Source organism: Lathyrus oleraceus, chromosome 4, assembly GCF_024323335.1.
Source record: "Lathyrus oleraceus cultivar Zhongwan6 chromosome 4, CAAS_Psat_ZW6_1.0, whole genome shotgun sequence".
NCBI classification, from domain to species: Eukaryota; Viridiplantae; Streptophyta; class Magnoliopsida; order Fabales; family Fabaceae; genus Lathyrus; species Lathyrus oleraceus.
The window spans coordinates 359,332,097-359,352,442 of NC_066582.1; positions in this window are offsets into that span (position 1 = coordinate 359,332,097).

Sequence of the window (20,346 nt, forward strand, 5' to 3'; positions counted from 1 at the left end):
ATATGTCGATATCTTTGCTTGGTCGTATGAAGACATGTCGGGTCTAGATACAGATATTGTGCAACATTTCCTACCCTTGAAGCCTGAGTACGTGCCTGTGAAGCAGAAGCTCAGAAGAACTCATCCCGATATGGCAGTGAAGATCAAAGAGGAAGTTCAGAAGCAAATTGATGCGGGGTTTCTGGTGACTTTTACATATCCTCAATGGGTGGCCAATATTGTGCCCGTGCCTAAGAAAGACAGAAAAGTACGAATGTGTGTGGATTATAGAGATTTGAATAAAGCTAGTCCGAAAGATGATTTCCCTCTACCACGCGTTGATATGTTGGTAGACAATACAGCTAAATTCAATGTCTTCTCGTTTATGGACGGATTTTCCGGATATAATCAGATTAAGATGGCACCCGGGGATATGGAGAAGACAACATTCATCACACCTTGGGGAACATTTTGTTATCGAGTGATGCCCTTCGGTTTGAAGAACGCCAGAGCCACGTATCAACGAGCTATGACCACCTTGTTTCATGATATGATGCACAAGGAGATTGAGGTCTATGTTGACGATATGATTGCTAAGTCAAGAACAGAAATTGAACATGTAGAGCACTTGGTGAAGCTTTTTCAGCGTTTGAGGAAGTACAAGCTTCGTCTGAATCCCAACAAGTGTACATTTGGAGTCCGTTCTGGCAAGTTATTGGGCTTTATTATCAGCGAAAGAGGTATTGAGGTTGATCCTGCAAAGGTCAAAGCAATACAAGAGATGCCTGCGCCCAAAACTGAGAAGCAAGTCTGAGGTTTTCTTGGCCGCTTGAATTATATTTCCAGATTCATATCCCACATGACTGCCACACGTGCGCCGATATTCAAGCTCCTCCGGAAAGATCAGTTTCATGATTGGACCGAGGATTGCCAGAGAGCTTTCGATAGTATCGAAGAATATCTGTCTGAACCTCCAATCCTGTCTTCACCTGTAGAAGGAAGACCTTTGATCATGTATGTGACAGTTCTTGAAGACTCGATGGGTTGTATCCTTGGTCAACAAGACGAATCAGGGAAGAAAGAATATGTTATATACTACCTGAGTAAGAAGTTCACTGATTGTGAGTCTCGATACTCAATGCTTGAGAAGACATGATGTGCTTTGGCTTAGGCCGCTAAGCGTTTACGCCAGTATATGTTAAATCATACAACTTGGTTGATATCCAAAATGGATCCAATCAAGTATATATTTGAGAAGCCTGCTTTAACCGGGAGGATTGCCCATTGGAAGATGTTGTTATCTGAGTATGATATTGAGTATCGAACTCAGAAGGCTATTAAAGGTAGTATCTTGGCTGACCACTTGGCACATCAGCCTATCGAGGATCATCAGTCAGTTCAGTATGACTTCCCAGATGAGGAGATTTTGTATTTGAAGATGAAAGATTGTGATGAGCCTACACTCGATGAAGGGCCAGAGCCTGGTTCCAGATGGAGTATGGTATTTGATGGCGCTGTAAATCAGTACGGAAATGGTATTGGGGCAGTAATTATCACTCCTCAAGGCACACACATTCCCTTTACAGCAAGGCTAACTTTCAAATGCACGAATAATGTGGATGAGTATGAAGCCTGCATTATGGGATTGGAAGAATGCATTGATCTAAGGATCAAACATCTTGATGTTTATGGTGATTCGGCCCTCGTTGTCAATCAGATCAAGGGTGAATGGGAAACGAATCAGCCTGGTCTTATTCCGTATAGAGATTATGCGAGGAGGATTTCAACGTTCTTTACTGAGGTTGACTTCCACCATATTCCTCGAGATGATAATCGGATGGCAGACGCTCTTGCTACGCTTTCTTCGATGATTGTGGTTAAATATTGGAATGAAGTTCCCAATATCACTGTGATGCGCTTGGATAGACCAGCTCATGTATTTGCAGTTGAAAAAGTGAAAGATGATAAGCCATGGTATTATGACATCAAATGTTTCCTTCAGAACCAGGTTTATCCGCCTGGGGCATCTGTGAAAGATAGGAAGACTTTGAGAAGATTGTCAGGCAGTTTTTACCTCAATGGCGAAGTGCTTTATAAGAGAAATTTTGACATGGTTCTGCTCAGATGCGTGGATAGACACGAAGCAGACCTATTGATGACTGAGGTCCATGAAGGTTCATTTGGTACTCATTCCAATGGACATGTCATGGCTAGAAAGATGTTGAGAGCAGGATACTATTGGCTGACAATGGAGTCTGACTGCTGCAAATTTGTGAAGAAATGCCATAAGTGTCAGATTTATGCGGATAAGATTCATATTCCCCCGACACTTCTGAATGTAATTTCATCACCATGGCCTTTCTCTATGTGGGGAATTGACATGATTGGCATGATAGAGCCGAAAGCGTCAAATGGACACAGGTTTATTCTCGTAGCTATTGATTACTTCACTAAGTGGGTTGAAGCGGCATCATATGCAAATGTGACCAGGCAGATAGTTGTGAAGTTTATCAAGAATCAAATCATATGCCGTTATGGGGTGCCAGATAAGACCATTACTGATAATGGATCTAACTTGAATAACAAGATGATGAAAGAGTTGTGTAGTGAATTCAAGATCGCGCACCATAATTCTTCTCCTTACAGACCCAAGTTGAATGGGGCTGTTGAAGCTGCTAATAAGAATATCAAGAAGATTATCCAGAAGATGGTTGTCACGTACAAAGATTGGCATGAGATGTTGTCATTTGCTTTGCATGGATATCGTACATATGTCTGCACTTCAACAGGGGCAACCCCTTTCTCTCTTGTTTATGGCATGGAGGTCGTACTCCCAGTAGAGGTGGAGATCCCATCAATGAGAGTCTTGATGGAGGCCAAGTTGACTGATGCTGAATGGATTCAGAGTCGTTATGACCAGCTGAATTTGATAGAAGAAAAGAGATTGACTGCCATGTGTCATCGTCAGTTGTATCAGCAGAGAATGAAGAAAGCTTTTGATAAGAAGGTCAAGCCTCGTGTGTTCCGAGAAGGTGACCTTGTGCTCAAAAAAATTTGTCTTTCGCGCCCGATTCCAGGGGCAAGTGGACTCCAAACTATGAAGGTCCATATGTTGTTAAGAGAGCCTTTTCAGGCGGTGCTTTGATACTTACAACTATGGATGGGGAGGATTTCACTCGTCCTGTGAATTCAGATGCAGTCAAGAAATACTTCGCCTAAAAATAAAAACAGAATAGCTCGCTAAGTTGAAAACCCGAAAGGGCGGCTTAGGCAAAAATGAGCGTCTCGGTGGATTGAAAACCCGAAAGGGCGATCCAGGCAAAAGTTAGAGACATAAAAAATGAATATATGCATCCCGCTAGACTGAGTACCTCATCCTGGGGCAATCTAGGCAAAAATTAGGGATTTGACAAGTAACTGCATCCTGACAAGACTGTGTTCTACAACTGTCATCCATCAGATATTCTTGTTCATTCGTCGTCAACCAAAGCTTCGAATACATCGAATTCGGAATTGGTGGAGAAATGGTCATTATGTTCAATGTAGCCTTTTCCAATATATATCACCAATTTCAAATTTGTAAAGACCTATGGAGTCTTGCCATTTGCAGGCTACCATTCCATCAAATGAATTTGAGCCTTTATCCAATTATTTGCACTCTTATTTGTTTCTATTCAACAAATGTTTTGCATGTTTTAATTGAGAAAATATCATTGTTTTAAATAAACAAATTTTTCATAAATTGTTTTTAAACAAAGTGAACATTCACAATGATGAAAGGATACTTAGGAGATTCTCAGTGCTCTCCCAAGGGTGGTATGATTTCCAACAAGGTAAGACATTTGTTCATGTTCCTTGCATGACTGTATCCTCTTCCTCCGGAGCCTTTTGTGGTTTTTCTCCCGAGCAGAGTGTTTGGTAAGGTTATTCACCTCCTCTCTCTTCAGCAGAGCAGTGGTCTTCCCTCCTCAGCAGATATGTCCTCTTTGGAAGGTTCGGTATTTGGTGGTTGATCCCCGGAATTCCTTCATTTCCTTAGATAGATCCCCAGTAGAGTTGTTGGTGTGATGGATTTTATCTGTGATGATGTTATCCCCTGCAGAGATATTGCTGTTTCCTGGCATCTCTGATCCCTAGTAGAGTTGTTGGTGTGGTGGATTTTATCTATGATGATGTTCACCACTCTCCCCTTCAGCGGAAGAGCGATCTTTTCTCCTCAGCAGGTATGATTTCCTTGGTGAGTTTGGTACTTGGTGTTAGATCACCAGATTCCCCTTATATCCCTCAGATGGATTCCCCAGTAGAGTTGCTTGTGTGGCAGATTATATCTGTGCACTGAACTCCTTTTCCCAGCTGAGACTGATGATTCATCCCTGCAGAGATATTGTTGTCTCTGATCCCCGGCAAATTGGATATTCTCCGGTGATCCTGGCTCCTTCTCTTGAGATGTAGTACCGGGTGGTTGATTCTTGGACCTGTTTGTGTTAGATATGTCTGTTTGTCAGCATTCATCAAACATAAATCACACATATACATACATAATCATAACATTCAGATATTCATATTGCATTCTTTTCCATATATCGTTGTTTGTTGTCTCCTACTATTTGGTGATATATATTTCCCCAAGCAGATGTGTGTGTCTGATCTCTCAATATAGAGTCAGCCCCATAAGCAGAAAGTGTTTATCTTTCCTGCCATTTCCCCACTGAGTTATATCCTCGTGGACGACGGTTGTTTCCGCTTCCTCCCAACACATATATTGGGATGGGTTCCCCTATTGAGTTATATCCTCATTAGGATGAGTCTTGATTCAGTTTGCCTTTTTGGTTTGATCCTAAATTGGCCTCTGGTGACTGTCTCTGGTGTTTCCCTGTGGTAAATGAATAATTGCTCAGTAATCAATAATTATTCACCTTATCCTCAGCGGAGTTTGTGGCTTTCTACCCTTATACCGGTAGTTATAAGTCCTATTTCTTTGGCTTTCTACCCTTATACCGGTAGTTATAAGTCCTACTTCTTTGGCTTTCTACCATTATACCGATAGTTATAAGTCCTATTTCTGTGGTTTTCTACCCTTATACCGGTAGTTGTAAACCCTATTTTCCTCCCCTTCGCAGAGTTAACCATTGTTGTTCATCCTAGTTGATGACGGTTACTCTTCCGTGGTTTTCTACCCAGTATCCGGTAGATGTAATCCCCTCCTTGATGGTTATCTTCATCCAGTATTCGATGTTGATGTTCCCTCTTTTCCCCGGCGAGTCATCTTTCGTCTACCCTGTTGTTGTTGGTAACGATTGTTTCTCTCCTGATTGGTCATCATTATATACCTAGTTTTGGTATCCCGATGCCTTTCTCTTTCGGTTGATTTATCCTTTATTAACCCAGTAACCGGTTGTGGATAATCTTCCATGCGAGTATGTTATCTACATTCTGACGGTAATAGATAGTATATCTCATGCACTCTTCGGTCGAAGCCTTTGTTCTTCCCCAGTTGAGTAAGATTCATTCCCTCTTTGTAGAGTCAACCATTGTTGTTCATCCTAGTTGATGACGGTTACTCTTCCGTGGTTTTCTACCCAGTATCCGGTAGATGTAATCCCCTCTTTGACGGTTGTCATTATCCAATATTCGGTATAGATATTCCCTCCTTCTTTCGGATAATTGCTCTGATTAAGCAATTTTATCCCCAGCGGGTCCTCTTTCATTTACCGTTTTTCGGTGATGTTTGTTGCTCCCCTTGATCGGTCATCATTATATACCTGTTTTGGTATCCCGATGCCTTTCTCTTTCGGTCGATTTATCCTTTATTAACCCAGTAACCGGTTGTGGATAATCTTCCATGCGAGTATATTATCTACGTTTCGACGGTAATAGATAATATATCTCATGCACTCTTTGGTCGAACTCTTTTGTTCTTCCCCAGTCGAGTAAGATTCGTATCCCTTTGCGGAATCGAATGTCCATTCCATAATTGAGTTTGCGTTCTGGCCTCTTTTTGGATGATGAGTGTTTTGGGAATATTCCCTGATTAACGCTTTGGTTGGTCACCTATTATATGCCCAGTAACCGGTATCCCTGGTGTTCCTTCCTTCTGCTCCCTATTATGACTTTGGTCCCCTGTGGAGTCAGATTTTCCTAAGTTGAGATATACCTTTTAGGTCCTCCTCAGATGATTTGGTTGATTGATATCTCTCACCCTTATACCGGTCTTAGATATTCATTCTTCCCAAGCTTGTTGTTCTCTCACTCTTATACCGGTGATCAGATCACATGTCTCATTGAGCTTGTTACCCAGTAACCGGTAACACCTCATCCCGCTGCTTCCCCAGGAGGGTCTTTTTTAGACATCCCCAGCGAAGTCCCTTAGTGGATTGTTTTTGTCCGGATTTTTTATCCGAAGTATCCATTGTGGATAGTTTTGTTGTGTTTGCATATTCCCCAATACATGTATTTTCCCCGGCAGGGATATTTTGTTCAAATCTTTCCCCAGCCTGAGTCCGGATTTTTTTTATCCGAAGTATCCATTGCGGATAGCTTTGCTGTGTTGGCATATTCCCCAATATATGCATCTTTGAGTCAGCTCGGAGTCTTTCCAATGGATTTATTCCCTTTGGAAATTCTTTTCCCCAGCTTTGAGTCGTGACCTGCTCGCGCAATTTATCTCCTTTTTTATCCCTATGAGAGTCCCCGGTAGAGTCTTTGTTCCCTAGTAAGTGTATTACTCCTATGGATTGTCAATTTCTCCCGATGTCTTTCCTTCTTTGTGGACGCATATCCCCACAGAGTTTGTTTGTTTTGCATACATACATCTGCATTATGAGGTCTCTTAGGGACCAAAATTTGTCTCTTTGTTATTATTTAAGCCCATTCTACCTCGTCGAGACGAAGATTTTAACCTTCACTTCTCCGGCTAGAATGACCTTAAATAGGGGCATCTGTAAGACCCCAATTTTGTCCCTAAGATCCCTCATGGCATCATAACATTGCATTGCATAGCCTCAAGGATCTTTGAGCATCTTGGATCCCTTTCCCTTTGGGTAGGGATCTCCTGTGAGTGGTTTGAGATCACCAAGCATGCTTGAATTGTATATCATTGTTTTTCTTGTTTTATTCACTAACCAAACGCACAAAAATATGTCACTAACATCTTTTGTTGTAGCTTAAGCAATCACCAGGTCAAGAGCTTCAAGAAGATCCTTTGTGCAAGAGATGAGGTATTTTTCTGGGATGAGGACCACATGATTATTGTAAGGATCTTACATGAGCTAGGGCTTCATTTTGAAGCATTTTCCCCAAGTGGTAAAGGCTCAAGCTAATCAAGACATTTCAAGATCATCTAAGGACCAAGTAGTCAACTGTGCAGTCAACTGAGGGCTATGAGGTGGGGAAATGAGTTGAGACACCTCAATCATGTTCAAATGAGGTCTATTCTTCATTATAAACTTCCATCTTGAAGATTCAAAGGTCATGGCAAAAATTACTAAAAATGGAAAATGACTTGTAATTCAAAGTTTCCAAATTTGGCAAGTTTTTGGTCCACATTCAACTTGACTTTTCAATATCAAAGATGTTTCAAATGGATTTTTGGTGAACATGAAAGTTGTAGATCTTTGTCTCCCCTTTCCAAAAAGTCCTAATTCATGTCCATATAATGATTGGTTGAAGAGTTATGGTCATTTGATCACAAGGTGTGCATGGAAATTCAAAATGACCTAACTTTTGATACAATGCTCCAATTTGGTTCATTCTTTTTGCAAAATGCTCCTTATGTGCAAGGCATCTCAAATTGACCTCATTTTGCTCAATTGTGCAAAGGAATCATGACCATGGATTCATTATTTCACACATGTGCATTTGAGAAAAATATTCACCATTCATTCTTGGCTTAAGTTGCAAGCAAATTGATCTTCAAAGCATGACCATTGGATAATTTTGATTGAATTCCAAGCCTTGCATGGGATTGTACACGTGGAGTATGGCTACATGAGCTTCATTTGCATTTTTGCAATTTGTTTCATATCTCATTAATCATGATTAGCCAATGGAAAGTGTGATTAGCAATGTCATTAGCATGAGATATAAAAGCTCAAACCCTAATCATAACTGCAAAACAAAAGCATTTCAGATCCAAATTCAAAAACTCCCTCCAATTTCTCTCTCTTCGAATTTTCAATTTCTTCACACAAACACCAAAAATTCTTGCATATTCTTGATCATCATGATTCATTGAGCAAGAATCAACCACTGTTTTGAGCAATTCAGCTAGGTTTCGAGCAGTTCATGTGTAATCTCATGTTGATGGAATTTGAAAATTGAAGAAAATTTAAGTGGTTTCAACTGATTCTCTTTGCACAAAGCTTCAAGGCAAGGTCAAAGGAGTAGATCTAGAGCATTAGAGCTTGAGAGATCGTGAATTCAAGAAGCTCCAATTTCAGGTGAGTTGAAATTCATCCTCTCCTTTTGCTGTTTTATGTTCATAGATGTGAAGGTCATGTTGCATAGGTTATGTAGATATGTTTAGAATTGATTTTGGTTGAGTATTGAGGGAGTTAGGTTAACTGTAAGTTTAGATCTGAATAATGTTTTCGTTCGATCTGCAAAACCTGTTGAGAATTAGGATGATTTGATTGCATATTTGGAATCTCCATGGAAAACTGGTTTGAATGATGTATGCATCTTGAATTTCTGGAAAAAAAAAATTGTTGGAGTCGCCGGAGTGTCGTTGGAGAAGACGACCGGAGACTGTAGCTCCGGCGTCTGCGTGCTAGGGTTTTGTGCTGATGTGTGTTCCATGTGGTTGCTTGCGTGTGCGTTTGATTGGTTGTAATCGCTTTGACCTTGCCACGAGTGAGCGATGACTGATGATTGAGCATGCCAACACATTAATGAAATGATGCGTTTCATTCTTTTAAACGTGAACCAATGATTGCCATGCGCGCCACATCTGATGGCTCATGTTTTATCTGGATTTATTTGAATATTTGTTTTTCCCTCCATTTTCTTTTTTATGTTCAATTATTTTGTTTGTTTTAGAAAAATCATAAAAAATAGAAAAATAGTCCAATTTAATCCCAATTTTTTTTCATAGTTTTGTTCTGATCTCTACTAAGTTTTGATGTTAATTTCATGAATTGTTGATGTCTGGTTTTTGATGTGTGAATTTTTGAATCCATGTGGTGCTAAATTGATATATTTCCTTCAATGCTTTGTGAAATCCTCATCTTTGATCCATTTGATCCAATTTTTTTTGTGCATGATATACATACATGATGTGAATTTTTGATCACTGGTTTGGAATTTTTCTCACATGCTATCATCAGTTTTGACACATAAAGAAAAGTGTGTCAATTTGTGTCACATTTTTGACATTGAATTGTTGCATTTTTTTTCATATATCATTTGAACCTTTCTGGATTTGATATTTTTCATATTGATTGTTCATAACATGAGGAACTTGTACAAAAAATCTCAAAGTAATTGCATGCATTTCTGATTTGATGTGAGTTTTCTAAGTTGGAAGTTCATTTTTGTGCACATTTTTTGTCCTTGCATGACATAGATCATTTGAGATACTTGCTTATTGATTTGATGCTGGTCCTTTTGAGGACATTTTGTGACATGTTTGAATGTGCATTGTGTAGAAGATTGGGTTCTGTTTTGATCATTTGACTTAGTTTTGAATCTAGTCTTTGCACTAGTGTTTTGTACATAAACTAACCTTGTTTTGTGTTTCAGGTTTGGACATTTAGCACTGATGGTTGATTTGTTCTCACTTTGTGAGATGCAAATGATTTGAGTTCTAACTTGTGTTTGTTTTGTAGGATTTTAAGTGATGTGCTTGAGCTCATGAGTTCATTTGAATGCTTGGGCATTGTTCATTGGATTGTGTAATTGTTGGAAGGATATACTGTTTGTCTGTTGGTTTTATAACTGAAATATTAACTGTTTAGTCTTTGTACAGGTACCTTAGTGGCTTGCTTGATTTTGCTTTTGCTTGAGCTTTGGATTGTGGTTGATACACCACTGAGGTAGTTAGTGTAACACCCTTCTAAAATACCCCAAATATTTAATTAAACAACATATATAAATCAGAGTAATTATGCAGTTAAGGGTGTCACACAATATTTCACACCATTCAACACCATAACTGTCATGCTCTTTTATTAATCCAAAACATAAACATTTGCATAAACCGCAGCGGATAGAAATCTCATCAATCATGTAAAACATGTAACATATTACATGTAAAATTATTCAACAAAATAAAAACATCCCGTCCCGATGTTACATCTATCAGAGCACGACCCACTAAGGAGACTACACTAGACTCCAAGCATTAACTTCTACTCAACTCATTGCTCGTTACCTGAAAAATAGTTGTAAGGGTGAGTTCCTCAATCGATATAACAAGCATTATAAAATATCATGTAATGCTAAGTAAATAACACATTTCATCACCCAAATCAGATTACACATTCAGTAACAGCAATATCAACTCAATCATACTCAACATCAACACAACACACAACACACCACACACGTATAATACTGGAATACATCCATTCATATTATACGCCATACATCAATTATGCAATGAAACTCCATGCATGCGGTACCGACTATTTGTGAACATATAGTTCACCTCACCGTCCAAATCCAGGCACGGCTACCAAGCCCACTAGTCTCACTCATTTGAGACCTAGTGACTCACTCACTAATTCCTCACCATGGGAATTAGCTACCACCCCAAATGGGCCATGCTATGCACGCTAATCACCTAGCATGCAACATCAACAACAGTCCAAAATGTCTAACTCACTAATTCCTCACCATGGGAATTAGCTACCACCATAAAGGCCACAATATGCACGCTAATCATCTAGCAATGCAACATCAACAACAAAATCCACAATGGACACATGCTCACACTCTAAGCCATACAACAGTCCATTCACAATTGCATACATAACATGTACATTCACAACATTATGCATACCATCAAACATCGTCAACACATGTATCAAAACATCATATCATGTCAAATAATTAACCACAGTATTAGCACACTCTACTAATACCTATACTGCTCAAAATAGCGGGAATTAATCCCTATTACATCATACGCCACTATAGGCCAAACATCGATTATGTACACAACATTAAAATGGCAATTTTCTCACTTTTCAACAGTGTTAACCGGTTAACGCCCTGGGTTAACCGGTTAACGCAGCACAAACACACTTTCTGGCAAAACGCAACAGTGTTAACCGGTTAACGCCCTGGGTTAACCGGTTAACGCAGCACAAACACACTTTCTGGCAAAACGCAACAGTGTTAACCGGTTAACGCCCTGGGTTAACCGGTTAACGCAGGCAAAACAGCACTAATTTCACAATTCGCAACAGTGTTAACCGGTTAACACCCTGGGTTAACCGGTTAACGCAGACAAAACAGCAGTTCCTGCGCTAACACAAAGCAGAATGCAGAATTCTCCGCATTTTCCGCCGTTGGAGGACTTCCGAACCTCCGATTCCAATTCCGTAAAAAGCTATACGTTAGGGAAATTACAACACACTCAATTACAGGTTCAATTCCAGTTTTTACACAACATATCCATCACAATTTTCAGCGTTCAACAATCCCAATTAGGGTCAATTCAACGGTTTATCACTACCCATTACATGCTAACCCATAATACCCATTAAACGACGATAAACCCCCCTTACCTGAGTTAATCCGGCAATTTCTAAGCTCCAAGCTTTTCTCTTCTCCAATCTTCTTCCTCTTGCTCTGCCTCTTTGCCCTTTCTCCACTTTCTCAACCGCTTCTCTGTTTCACGTGAAAACTTTCTTTTCCAAATCAGACTCTTTTTCCTTATTTCACACTTATATATTTTCCACTTTATTTTATTATCCCAATAATAATAATAATTCAATAATTCCAAAATAATAATAATAATAATAATCCAATTATCTAATTAAATTAATAAATATATTATTAACTTAATTTAAATAATTACCATATTATTATCGGGGTGTTACAACTCTTCCCCACTAAAAGAGTTTTCGTCCTCGAAAACATACCTCAAGCGAATAACTCCGGATAAGACTCCTTCATCTGACTCTCCAGTTCCCAAGTCACATTGCCACCTGCTGGTCCTCCCCAAGCTACCTTCACCAAGGCAATCTCTTTACCCCGCAACTGCTTCAACTCTCGATCCTCGATCCTCATAGGTGATGTTTCAACAGTCAGGTTATCTCTCACCTGTACATCATCTATTTGGACTACATGCGACGGATCATGAATGTACCTCCTCAACTGAGACACATGAAAAACCTCATGCAAATTCGCAAGTGACGGCGGTAAAGCGATACGATAGGCTACCTCCCCTATCCTCTCCAAAATCTGATAAGGACCAATAAATCGAGGTGTCAACTTCTTCGACTTCAAAGCTCGACCAACACCAGTTATCGGAGTAACACGAAGAAACACATGATCTCCCTCTTGGAACTCAAGTGACTTCCTTCTCTTGTCGTGATAACTCTTCTGACGACTCTGAGCAATTCTCATCTTCTCCTGAATCATCTTAATCTTTTCCGTAGTCCGTTGACAATCTCCGGTCCAACCACAACACTCTCACCGGACTCGTACCAACATAAAGGTGTCCGACATCTCCTACCATACAAAGCTTCAAACGGTGCCATACCAATGCTCGAATGAAAACTATTGTTGTAGGTAAACTCAATCAAAGGCAGATAACAATCCCAAGCACCTCCCTTTTCCAAAACACAAGCCCTCAAAAGATCCTCCAGTGACTGAATCGTCCTCTCAGTCTGACCATCAGTCTGCGGATGATATGCAGAACTCAATCTCAGCTTAGTTCCCAAAGCCCTCTGCAAACCTTACCAGAACTTCGATGTAAATCTAGGATCTCTGTCCGAAACAATACTCGACGGAATACCATGCAAACTTACAATCTTCTCAATATACAACTCAGCTAATCTCTCTAACGGATAATCCATTCTAATCGGAATGAAATGAGCCGACTTTGTCAATCTGTCAACAATCACCCAAATAGCTTCACAATTCTTATTTGTCCTCGGCAAACCAGACACAAAATCCATACTGATACTATCCCACTTCCACTCTGGAATAGTCAACGGTTGCATTAGCCCAGACGGCTTCTGATGCTCAATCTTTGACTTCTGACAAGTCAAACAAGAATAAACAAAACTCGCAATTTCTCTTTTCATTCCCGGCCACCAAAATAACCTTTTCAAATCATGATACATCTTCGTAGCTCCAGGATGAATACTCAGGCCACTACGATGTCCTTCCTCAAGAATACTCTTCTTAAGTTCGGTAACATCCGGAATACACACCCGATTACCAAATTTCAAAACACCATTCTCATCAACTCTGAATTCACCACCTTGACCTTGATTCACTAGAGTCAACTTATCAACCAAAAGCACATCGGATTTCTGACTCTCTCTAATCTCATCCAGAATACCACTCGTTAACTTCAACATTCCCAATTTAACACTATTGTGAGTACTCTCACACACCAAACTCAAGTCTCTAAACTGCTCAATTAAATCCAATTCCCTAACCATTAACATAGACATATGCAATGATTTCCGACTCAATGCATCAGCCACCACGTTTGCTTTACCCGGATGGTAATTCAAACCAAAGTCATAATCCTTCAGAAACTCTAACCATCTCCTCTGTCTCATATTCAGCTCTTTCTGATCAAACAAATACTTTAAACTTTTATGGTCACTGAAAACCTCAAATCTTGACCCATACAGGTAATGCCTCCATAACTTCAGAACAAATACCACAGCTGCCAACTCTAAATCGTGTGTCGGATAGTTCCTCTCATGAACCCTCAGCTGTCTCGAAGCATAAGCTATAACCTGCTTATTCTGCATCAACACACCACCCAAACCCAACAATGAAGCATCACAGTAAACCTCAAATGATTCCGACGGACTCGGTAATATCAGAATAGGAGCAGTAGTTAACCTTCTCTTTAACTCTTGGAAACCTTTCTGGTCAACATCGTCAACGGTAACGCCAACTTCGAAAATCCCTCAATGAACTTCCTATAATAACCAGCCAATCCAAGGAAACTTCGAATCTCAGCAACAGACTTCGGAGCTTCCCACTTAGACACCGCTTCTATCTTAGAAGGATCAACAGCAACACCACCTCTTGAAATTACATGACCAAGAAAACTAACCTCTTCTAACCAAAATTCACATTTAGAGAGTTTAGCAAATAACCTCTTTTCTCGTAGAACTTCCAAAACCACTCTCAAATGCTCAGCATGCTCTTCTTCAGATTTCAAATACACCAAAATGTCATCAATAAACACCACAACAAACTGATCTAGGTACGGATGGAAGATCCTATTCATATACTCCATAAACACTCCAGGCGCATTAGTCACACCAAAAGGCATTACAGAATACTCATAATGTCCATACCTTGTTCTGAAAGCAGTCTTCTGAATATCCTCAGTTTTCACACGTATCTGATGATACCCAGGTCTCAAATCTATCTTGCTGAACACACTCGCACCAACCAACTGATCCATCAAATCATCAATCCTCGGCAAAGGATACCGATTCTTGATCGTCACTTTATTCAGTTGCCTGTAGTCCACACACAACCTCATAGTACCTTCTTTCTTCTTAACCAATAACACTGGTGCACCCCACGGTGACACACTCGGACGAATAAACTTCTTATCCAACAGATCTTCCAACTGACTCTTCAATTCAGTTAACTCAACAGCAGACATACGGTACGGAGCCATCGATATCGGTCTAGTACCAGGTACCAAATCAATCGAGAACTCAACTTCACGCTCTGGTGGTAATTCATTCACTTCTTCAGGAAACACATCAGGAAAATCACGCACCACGGCTAGATCGCAAATCACCAGTTTATCTTTAGCCTCCAAAGTCGCTAACAGCATAAACAACTCTGCCCCATCTGCCACTGCCTCATTCACCTGCCTGGCTGATAGAAACAAACTCTTTCCTTCCTCCATCTCAGGAAAGATCACAGTCTTATCAAAACAGTTGATAGAAATTCGGTTAAACACCAACCAGTTCATACCCAAGATAACATCAATCCGCACTAATGGAAGACACACAAGGTCCATCCCAAAGTCTCTACCAAAAATACTCAAAGGATAATTTAAACAAACTGAAGTAGTAGTCACTGAACCCTTCGCAGGAGTATCAATCACCATACTTCCATGCATCTCAGATATCTCTAACTTAAGTTTCACAGCACAATCCAAAGATATAAAGGAATGAGTAGCACCGGTGTCAATAATAGCTACAAGAGGAAAGCCATTAATATAACACGTACCTCGGATCAAACGATCATCTGCAAAAGTCTCAGAACCCGATAAAGCAAAGACCTTGCCTCCCGACTGATTCTCTCTCTTTGGCTTAGGACACTGTGGACTAATATGACCCACCTCTCCACAGTTGAAGCAAGTCACAGTCTTCGACCGACACTCTGCAGCCAAATGACCACCTTTGCCACACTTGAAACATTTCTTCTCAGCACTGGTACACTCATGGACGCGATGTCCAGCCTGACCACATCTGTAACACTTAGCAGGAGCACTAGAGTCTCCCCCACTAGGCCTCTTCATCCCACTCTGACTCTGGAAACCTCTGCCAGCTGCATACGGTTTCCCACGATCATTCTGATTCTTGCCTCTTCTATCAACCCTCTGCTGATAGCTCTCCGCTCTGGCTTTGGAATCCTGTTCAAAAATCCTGCAACAGTCAACCAAGTCAGAAAACACTCTGATCCGCTGATATCCAATAGCCTGTTTGATCTCGGGACGCAACCCGTTCTCAAACTTCACACATTTCGAAAATTCTCCAGCAGCCTCATTATAGGGAGTGTAATACTTTGACAGCTCTGTGAACTTAGCAGCATACTCAGTAACAGACCTGTTACCCTGTTTCAATTCCAAGAACTCTATCTCTTTCTTTCCTCTAACATCCTCTGGAAAATACTTCCTCAAGAATCTCTCTCTGAACACAGCCCAAGTGATCTCAGCATTTCCAGCAGATTCCAACTCAGTGCGGGTAGCAACCCACCAATCATCCGCTTCCTCTGACAGCATATGCGTACCGAACCTGACCTTCTGGTTATCGGCACACTCAGTCACTCGGAAGATCCTCTCGATCTCCTTCAACCACTTCTGAGCACCATCTGGATCGTATGCTCCCTTGAACATTGGAGGATTGTTCTTCTGGAACTCACTCAGTTGACGAGCAGCTCCCATTCCCACAACATTCGGATTCCCTCCAAGTACTCCAGCTAGCATACCCAGAGCCTCAGCAATCGCAGCATCATCTCTACCTCTTCCAGCCATCTCTATTCTGAAAACCCAACAAGCTAAAACAATAAGTACTGATAGGGTTACACAACACCTATCCCGTACAGGGAAACAGAATAATTACGACTCGACTCGACCGACTATGCTCTGATACCACTAATGTAACACCCTTCTAAAATACCCCAAATATTTAATTAAACAACATATATAAATCAGAGTAATTATGCAGTTAAGGGTGTCACACAATATTTCACACCATTCAACAATATAACTGTCATGCTCTTTTATTAATCCAAAACATAAACATTTGCATAAACCGCAGCGGATAGAAATCTCATCAATCATGTAAAACATGTAACATATTACATGTAAAATTATTCAACAAAATAAAAACATCCCGTCCCGATGTTACATCTATCAGAGCACGACCCACTAAGGAGACTACACTAGACTCCAAGCATTAACTTCTACTCAACTCATTGCTCGTTACCTGAAAAATAGTTGTAAGGGTGAGTTCCTCAATCGATATAACAAGCATTATAAAATATCATGTAATGCTAAGTAAATAACACATTTCATCACCCAAATCAGATTACACATTCAGTAACAGCAATATCAACTCAATCATACTCAACATCAACACAACACACAACACACCACACACGTATAATACTGGAATACATCCATTCATATTATACGCCATACATCAATTATGCAATGAAACTCCATGCATGCGGTACCGACTATTTGTGAACATATAGTTCACCTCACCGTCCAAATCCAGGCACGGCTACCAAGCCCACTAGTCTCACTCATTTGAGACCTAGTGACTCACTCACTAATTCCTCACCATGGGAATTAGCTACCACCCCAAATGGGCCATGCTATGCACGCTAATCACCTAGCATGCAACATCAACAACAGTCCAAAATGTCTAACTCACTAATTCCTCACCATGGGAATTAGCTACCACCATAAAGGCCACAATATGCACGCTAATCATCTAGCAATGCAACATCAACAACAAAATCCACAATGGACACATGCTCACACTCTAAGCCATACAACAGTCCATTCACAATTGCATACATAACATGTACATTCACAACATTATGCATACCATCAAACATCGTCAACACATGTATCAAAACATCATATCATGTCAAATAATTAACCACAGTATTAGCACACTCTACTAATACCTATACTGCTCAAAATAGCGGGAATTAATCCCTATTACATCATACGCCACTATAGGCCAAACATCGATTATGTACACAACATTAAAATGTCAATTTTCTCACTTTTCAACAGTGTTAACCGGTTAACGCCCTGGGTTAACCGGTTAACGCATCACAAACACACTTTCTGGCAAAACGCAACAGTGTTAACCGGTTAACGCCCTGGGTTAACCGGTTAACGCAGGCAAAACAGCACTAATTTCACAATTCGCAACAGTGTTAACCGGTTAACACCCTGGGTTAACCGGTTAACGCAGACAAAACAGCAGTTCCTGCGCTAACACAAAGCAGAATGCAGAATTCTCCGCATTTTCCGCCGTTGGAGGACTTCCGAACCTCCGATTCCAATTCCGTAAAAAGCTATACGTTAGGGAAATTACAACACACTCAATTACAGGTTCAATTCCAGTTTTTACACAACATATCCATCACAATTTTCAGCGTTCAACAATCCCAATTAGGGTCAATTCAACGGTTTATCACTACCCATTACATGCTAACCCATAATACCCATTAAACGACGATAAACCCCCCTTACCTGAGTTAATCCGGCAATTTCTAAGCTCCAAGCTTTTCTCTTCTCCAATCTTCTTCCTCTTGCTCTGCCTCTTTGCCCTTTCTCCACTTTCTCAACCGCTTCTCTGTTTCACGTGAAAACTTTCTTTTCCAAATCAGACTCTTTTTCCTTATTTCACACTTATATATTTTCCACTTTATTTTATTATCCCAATAATAATAATAATAATTCAATAATTCCAAAATAATAATAATAATAATAATCCAATTATCTAATTAAATTAATAAATATATTATTAACTTAATTTAAATAATTACCATATTATTATCGGGGTGTTACAGTTAGCTTCTCACTTCATGTAGTCTGAAGTCCTGTCACCTTTTTGGCAGGCATTTTGCTGGTAAGTCCTCCTTCAGAGGCTCTGTTTGTGTTTGTTTACAATTGTGCCAAAGACCTCCAAGATGAGGCATGTGATACTTGATAAGACCTCCAAGAGTTGAGGCAATTGACGGATAAAAGGGATTAGTAGCCAATCCCCCGTTATTCAGTGTGTCGTTCTTTATGCTCGCACTACGTGCTGATGCTTCTGAACATGTACCCAAGATCTTTGTCTAGTGTCTGTCAAGTGGAATAGGATCCCACTTTCTGGATCCCCACGTTTTCTTTGTCATGAGCTCACCCTGGCCAGGGTTAAGAGCATGAGGTATCATCCTCATTACCTGTTTGATCAGCTTCACCCTAACTCTCAATGTTAGTGGTTAAGAGCTACAAATTACCCTTGTACAGTTTGGCTTGTTTGTCGAGGTTGACATGACCCCTCTTGACTAAAGCCCACCCATTGTTTGAGCCTTTTGTATGTATATAGTGTGTGATGTTTGTTTGCTTGTGAACTTTTGATGTGTGTGCTCTTGAACTAGGAGTTTCAATTTGAGCTTAATTTGAAGATCATTATCATGTTCATCTAAGTGGAAGTTACAAGATACATTGAGGATCTCTTATGAGACTTGTGTGATTGCTTATGCTTTGTGCTTGCTTATTCCAAGGGATGGGAACCACTTGGATCATCTATATGATCTCAAGAGAGGAACTCCTAGTGTGGTTTCATTTCTTAACCATCACCTTGTTACTTTCCTTAGGACTTAGCTCTTCTCTTCACCCTAACCCAAGCCAAAATCTTTTTGTGCAAACATTTGACTATTGTTTTCAACATTAGAAACCTAAGCCTTATGCTTTTGATTTTCAAACTTTCTTTTCATAACACTCATTTTGAATTGAATCTTTAAGTCAACTTTGATCATTTTTGTATATACTCCTAATTGGTAAATATAACCCATTCAAATGTTCCTTTTGTGGTTTCAATGATCACTTCTTAATCAAATTTTCCATAACCTTTAGCTATTAGGTTTGAGTTATCCTTGTGGTAGATGTAATACTCACCTATATCCTTAGTGATGGACAATGAGTCTTCCATGCTTATTATAGGGTTAACCCCTCACTAGCATGTTGAAGTTATCCTCACATGGTGGATTTGTGGTTTTAGGTTGAGTTTTCTCCCTTTGATAACAAAAGACCTTAAGGCTTTTGGACCAATCAATTCACCAATTTGTTTTGAGATTTTTACCCCGAACTACGAGGTTTTGATCCTAATCTTTTTATAAGAGGGTACGTAGGCAATGGGTTTATCCATCCAAACACAAAATGTAAAAAACTTGTATATTCTTTTCTCATCTCTTCAATCATGTTTGCACAAATAAAATTTTCCCAAAACAACAACCTTTGCAACAAGTGTGAAAAGGGCTCCCTAGGAGTACCTAGGATGTCTTGGGTGCCTAACACCTTCCCATTGCATAACCAACCCCCTTACCCAGATCTCTGTTTCTTTTACTAAGTTTTGTTTGTAAAACTTTTAGGTTTTTGTTCGCTTTCTAATCATTCCTTTGGATAAATAGAAGTGCGGTGGCGACTCGACTTTGTATGATTTACCTTGGATTTAGTCAATATCTCTAATGGTAACGAATACCCCGCTACACTACCCAGCGAGGAAGAGGTGAGCGCGCAAGAGCAAGAGCCAGAGCACGCAGAACCCAGCAGCGGAACGACGAGCAGTGATTTTTTTTGTTTCTTTTCTTTTTTCTGTATATTGTCGCATTGAGGATAATGCATTGTTTATTTGTGGGAGGAAATCCTTATCATTCCTCTACTTGTTTCTATTGCTAATATTTTTC